Source organism: Saccopteryx leptura, chromosome 10 (genome assembly GCF_036850995.1).
Source record: "Saccopteryx leptura isolate mSacLep1 chromosome 10, mSacLep1_pri_phased_curated, whole genome shotgun sequence".
In the NCBI taxonomy this organism is placed as follows: Eukaryota; Metazoa; Chordata; class Mammalia; order Chiroptera; family Emballonuridae; genus Saccopteryx; species Saccopteryx leptura.
Genome location: NC_089512.1, coordinates 79,991,340 through 79,997,339, shown reverse-complemented (window position 1 = coordinate 79,997,339; position 6,000 = coordinate 79,991,340). Strand labels below are relative to the sequence as shown.

At 52.5% G+C, this 6,000-nt stretch overlaps 1 protein-coding gene across 1 annotated transcript in view; it reads right to left on the bottom strand.

Moving 5' to 3' along the window:
• Positions 1–536: 536 nt before the first annotated feature.
• Positions 537–6,000, bottom strand: part of FHIT (fragile histidine triad diadenosine triphosphatase) — a 1,908,162-nt gene continuing 1,902,698 nt past the window's right edge. The window contains exon 10 of the mRNA XM_066350737.1: positions 537–822. The gene's annotated coding sequence lies outside the window, so the exon portion shown is untranslated. The remainder of the gene's footprint in view (positions 823–6,000) is intronic.

Here is a 6,000-nt window from a genome sequence, read left to right as displayed (position 1 = left end):
AGATTTTTCATGAAAAGAAAATTTCTGCTTTTGGTTCTTTGTAGCAGTGCTATTAATGTGTTTTGTTTTTTCTCTATAACCTCTGATCCTCCTTTTATTAATATAACAGGAAGAAAGGGCCTACTTCTGTCATCCTCCGATGAAGAAATTGATTATTACAGGCAAGGGGTGAGCTTTCTAAGACAATACTGAGAGCTCTCCCACTCCCTTCCCTTCCCTTCCGGCCACTCACACAGCCCGGCCGCTGTCTGGTCACTGCAGTATTTGTCTGTTTCCGGAGCTACTTGGCTATCTTAAGTTTTTTCATTTCTGCCTCTCTGCAGGAGAAGAATATGACCAAGGAAAGGTTGTACATTTCTGTTCTTGTATCTTACCAGAATAGAAACTCTCTAAATCTGCTCTCATCCTTATCATACCTTTGTTTTACAGAAGCATAGTAATTCTAAAAGATTGACTACCTCAGTTGTACCTTTCAGAGGCCCGAAAATATCAATTTTTAAGTTAGCCAACACATGAGATAAATATTTTAACTGCCACTTTATTTCCATCCAGGCCAAGGGACCATTTAGAAAGGGTTCTAAGTACAGAGACCAGGAAGAGGGGAAAGGCTGCTGATGCCGTTGTTTTGAAGTTAGCCTGTCAGTCATCGTGATTGAAACATAGCCCCATTGGCTTCCAGAAGTATAATAAAATGCTTTGCAAAAGGCTGCAGAATCTCAGGCTGTAATAAAGTCTGCTTAGCTTCATTCCCAAGGCCGCAGAGCCTGGAGAGCGAGGCCCATTGCCTCGTGCCTTGGGATTTGTTCAAGTCACTTTTCATGCCTGGAAATGATGGAACATAAAAACAGAAACTTAAGTTAGAAGTGATAGAAATTTTTAAGTCTTGGCAATAAATAAATTGTAAGTTTGCTTACTGCTACTCTGTTGTATTGCCATTAACATTGTACAAGAAGCCATACTGTTGTAGGAAGGTTTTGTAAAGTAGGTGGCTCCAACCCTGCTGCTGCCTGTTCCTTCTTGGTCCCCACACTTCCTACGGCATGTGCCCATAGCCTGGTAGGTAAGATTAGGTTCTCAAACACAGCCATTAATAGTATTACCTAGTGAGCTTGTTCAAACACGCATTTCTGGAGTCTCTCCCCCACATTCTGACTCAACATGCCCGGAAAGAGGGCCAGAAATCTGGAGGGAGCTTCCTAACAAGCTCTTCACGTGAGTCTGAGGTTCTCGGCACCTGAACTCGGGGAATGACAGTGCTAGTGTATAGCAGGCTCCATCAGCTTTGCTGTAAAGCCTAGTCACCTTGAGGACCTGGGCCCAGTCTCACACCACTGATTTCTTCTCATACAATAGAAATGGTGGCAGTGGTAGTGCTGGTGGTGAGGTGTTCATCTTATTTGGAAAGAAATACCTATATCATAGAGATACACTTCTCAGCTCTGACACCAAAAGAGGAGCTGCCGGAGCCTTGGCTTCTGGGCCATAATGAGAGGAGTCAGAAGTGGGTGCTCGGGAAGGGGCCCCAGCTGGAGGGCATTGGGAATTGCAGAGCGTCACAGCAGAGAGAAAGTGCAGTAGGACAGAAGGATGAGAGGTTTATGGGCCAGGTTTCATGTCTGGGGGAGACTGGAAGCCAGGGCACTGGGAGCTGCTTGGGGACCCGCCACAGGGGTGAAGCAGGAAGAGTCCCCGAAGTGCGCGCTAGGAAGCACACGGCCCCCTCAGTGTCTGCAGGGCTGCAGTGAAGACTTACGTTGCTGCTCACTCACTCACTGTTTGCTATATGTGGCTTGGAGGGCAACACTCCCGGAAGGCTTAGGTGCAAAGACCCACCCCCCTGCTGGTTCCAGTGTGAAGTCAGGGGAAACTCAAAAGGCCCCATTCAGCCCAGCTGGGTGATGGCAGGCATGTCAGCCTCCGTGCATGGAGAGAGCCCTCGGTGAGCCTTGCCCGTCCCTTTTTCTATAAGTTCATCACAAAGTCAGAGCCAAGGACAGGCAGGGGCTCCCTTTAGAACTCCCATCTGTTCCCTTCTCTAATCCACAGCATGGAAGTCGAGTCGCTTCTGCTTCAGCCTTCACCTCTGAGCTTAGACTCCATTCCCCTGAGACCCGCTGATGTCTGTGAGGGAGGGTGGAGAGTGGGGAGTATGCACCAGTCCACGGGCACCCCTTGGAGCAGGGGACCCGTCTCATTCCTTATGACACTGGGATCATCCCCTGTTGTGCCCGACACCACCCATCTTGTCTAGACACACAGGTCATCTCCCAATCACTTATCATTTGCCCTTGTCCTTGAAGTCAGAGGCACCTGTACAGGCCTGAAAATGGATGTACCCTTTCTCTTCCTCTGCCTTGCCTGTCGAGGACAGATTTATGTCCTAGGAAAGTTTCCTTCAGTTGTATTTTTGGTCTTTTGAATGTTGTGGCCCCATGTGACTTCCCACATCTGCCCTTCCCGCAACAGCCCTGTAACTTCCGAGCCTCCACGATTCCTCTCTCCATCCTAAGCAGACCTTCTGCCTGCCCCCACCCCACGCAGCGCTTCTGTGGCCATCCCTCACACAGCCTTGACATCGATCTGTTGGTAGAGCTTCTTAAGGCTCTGTCCTCAGCAGTTTCTTTTCTCCATCATGCCTGCAAGCTTGTGAGAAGCAGAGTTTACTTTTCCTGCCAGGGTACAGCGAGTGAGCAAGTTGGCTTTGACCAGATGTGGGCCTGAAGTCCAGCCTTGCCCAGTGCTGGCTGTGCACCCCTGGGCACTGTGAAACCTGAAACCTACACTGTTGGGGTGCAGAGAGAACTGTTGAGTGGTTACTACAGAAAAGCACTTGTAACAGTGTTTTGTGAGTGCTCTATAAGTACTCACTAATGTGAGCCTCTGTTGTCACTATTGTTATGTCTTCCCTACTGCATGGCCAGTCGGCACCAGCAGGCCACAGAGTTCCTTGAGTGTGGAGGCAAGTGCGTGTCAGGATATAGCTGCACAGGGGAGGTTTGGCCTCATTATCAGAGAGGGTGCTTCCCTCTGGGCAAGGTCCTTATCTTCCTAAGTCTGGTCAGATCTCACAGCCCTTCTTCCTGTCTCTAGTTTCTTTTGCTGCCACTTTTAGACAGCAGTGTTTTCAATGCTATCTGGGCAGCTCAACAAAAGTATTTATTGACATGTGAGTAAGGCTGGGAGTAGTGTGCAAAGAGGTGAACAATGATATTCTCAAGGTACTTCCAGCCCATCTGGGGAAACACCTGGTGCAAGGCGAAGCGCTGCAGTGGATCGGCAGCAGCCTGGTGCAAGGTGAAGTGCTGCAGTGGATCAGCAGCAGCCTGGTGCAAGGTGAAGCGCTGCGGTGGATCAGCAGCAGCCTGGTGCAAGGTGAAGCGCTGCAGTGGATTGGCAGCAGCCTGGTGCAAGGCGCTGCAGTGGATCAGCAGCAGCCTGGTGCAAGGTGAAGCGCTGCGGTGGATCAGCAGCAGCCTGGTGCAAGGTGAAGCGCTGCAGTGGATCAGCAGCAGCCTGGTGCAAGGTGAAGCGCTGCAGTGGATCAGCAGCAGCCTGGTGCAAGGCACTGCAGTGGATCAGCAGCAGCCTGGCGCAAGGTGAAGCGCTGCAGTGGATCAGCAGCAGCCTGGTGCAAGGCGCTGCAGTGGATCAGCAGCAGCCTGGTGCAAGGCACTGCAGTGGATCAGCAGCGGCCTGGTGCAAGGCGCTGCAGTGGATCAGCAGCAGCCTGGTGCAAGGCGCTGCTGTGGATCAGCAGCGGCCTGGTGCAAGGCGAAGCGCTGCAGTGGATCAGCAGCGGCCTGGTGCAAGGCGCTGCTGTGGATCAGCAGCGGCCTGGTGCAAGGTGAAGCGCTGCAGTGGATCAGCAGCGGCCTGGTGCAAGGCGAAGCGCTGCAGTGGATCAGCAGCGGCCTGGTGCAAGGCGAAGCGCTGCAGTGGATCAGCAGCAGCCTGGTGCAAGGCGCTGCAGTGGATCAGCAGCGGCCTGGTGCAAGGCGCTGCTGTGGATCAGCAGCGGCCTGGTGCAAGGCGCTGCAGTGGATCAGCAGCGGCCTGGTGCAAGGCGCTGCAGTGGATCAGCAGCGGCCTGGTGCAAGGCGCTGCAGTGGATCAGCAGCGGCCTGGTGCAAGGCGCTGCAGTGGATCAGCAGTGGCCTGGTGCAAGGCGAAGCACTGCAGTGGATCAGCAGCAGCCAGCGGGCAGTGCAGAGAAGGCGGGCTCTCAGAGTTGTGAGAACAGAGAGCCCAGGATGTCTGAAGTTGGACCGGTGTTGTGAACATGGTAATGAACATCTGCTTTTCAACTCTTATGTTCCTGATAGACATAGTGGCAGATGAACTGACTGTCCCCTTACCCTGCAAGGCCAGGCTTGAGAAAGAACAGGCCGTACAATGAAGCACATTGTCAGTGTCTGCTTTGCAGAGTAGTGGATGAAGGCAGAGGGAAGTGTCACTGCTCCAGACTTTTGGAGAGAGGAGCTTTGCGTTTGGAAGGAAAACAACAATGTCTAATGTAGAAAGTTTGATTTTTAAGTATGGTTTGCTGTATAGTATGCACTGTGATTTCATTCATCTCTCCCTGAAACCTTCAAGATAGTCTTTGAAATCAATTTGCATTTTGCCATCATGGTTCAGAGAACAGGGTAAAAGCAGAAGTACCAAAGGGATGCAACCGCTGGACAAACAGAACCACCCGACTTCTCCTGGAACAGGCAGGTGCCATGAGGCTGGGTAGATTCTTTCTCTACAAAAGAAGGGGCAGAATCCCCTGTTTTCAACAGGTCTGATCAGCCTCTGCATACACTCAAGGCAACATCTTTTTACTAAACATGCATATGGAGGGCCCCTGCCCCTTGCTCCATTCCTCTTATATGTGTTTAGGCCTCTGCTGCTTCAAAGCTAAGAAAATATAGTAATGCCTCTGTCTACTGCAGCTGAAAACGGATGGTAACTTCATGGTGTAAAAGGCCGATTTGGGACAAAAACTCAACAGGCTTTTCTTCTGTTTCCTTAAGGTGGTCTTTTCAACATGGCTACTCGTTGGAATCACCTGGGAAGGTCTAAAAACTGCCCTGCCTCCATCCTAACTCCAGAGACTCTGATCCAGCCAGTCTGGAGTATGGACTGGGCCCTGAGGGGAACCATTCTGTGCGATGTGATGGCAAGAGGGTCCAGCCCGTCTCCTCGGTCCAGCCCCACAGTGAGCTCCCTATAACGGGCGAGTCCAGGTGCTGGAGACAGGGTCCAGCCCGTCTCCTCGGTCCAGCCCCACAGTGAGCTCCCTATAACGGGCGAGTCCGGGTGCTGGAGACAGGGTCCAGCCCCACAGTGAGCTCCCTATAACGGGCGAGTCCGGGTGCTGGAGACAGGGTCCAGTCCCACAGTGAGCTCCCTATAACGGGCGAGTCCGGGTGCTGGAGACAGGGTCCAGTCCCACAGTGAGCTCCCTATAACGGGCGAGTCCGGGTGCTGGAGACAGGGTCCAGTCCCACAGTGAGCTCCCTATAACGGGCGAGTCCGGGTGCTGGAGACAGGGTCCAGCCCGTCTCCTCGGTCCAGCCCCACAGTGAGCTCCCTATAACGGGCGAGTCCGGGTGCTGGAGACAGGGTCCAGCCCGTCTCCTCGGTCCAGCCCCACAGTGAGCTCCCTATAACGGGCGAGTCCAGGTGCTGGAGACAGGGTCCAGCCCCACAGTGAGCTCCCTATAACGGGCGAGTCCGGGTGCTGGAGACAGGGTCCAGTCCCACAGTGAGCTCCCTATAACGGGCGAGTCCGGGTGCTGGAGACAGGGTCCAGTCGGCTTCAGCTGCAAATATCCAGCCTCTAGTGAGGTTGTTTTCTGCACTCGTCTCAGAGCCGCACAAATAGGACAAGTGTTGTCCTTCACAGGCAGTGATTCTTGCCCACGAGAAGAACAAAAATGACCTGCTTTGCATCCATACCAGGACTGACACAGAAATTGTTTTAGAAGCAAGTAATCACATTCCCCAACATCTGAT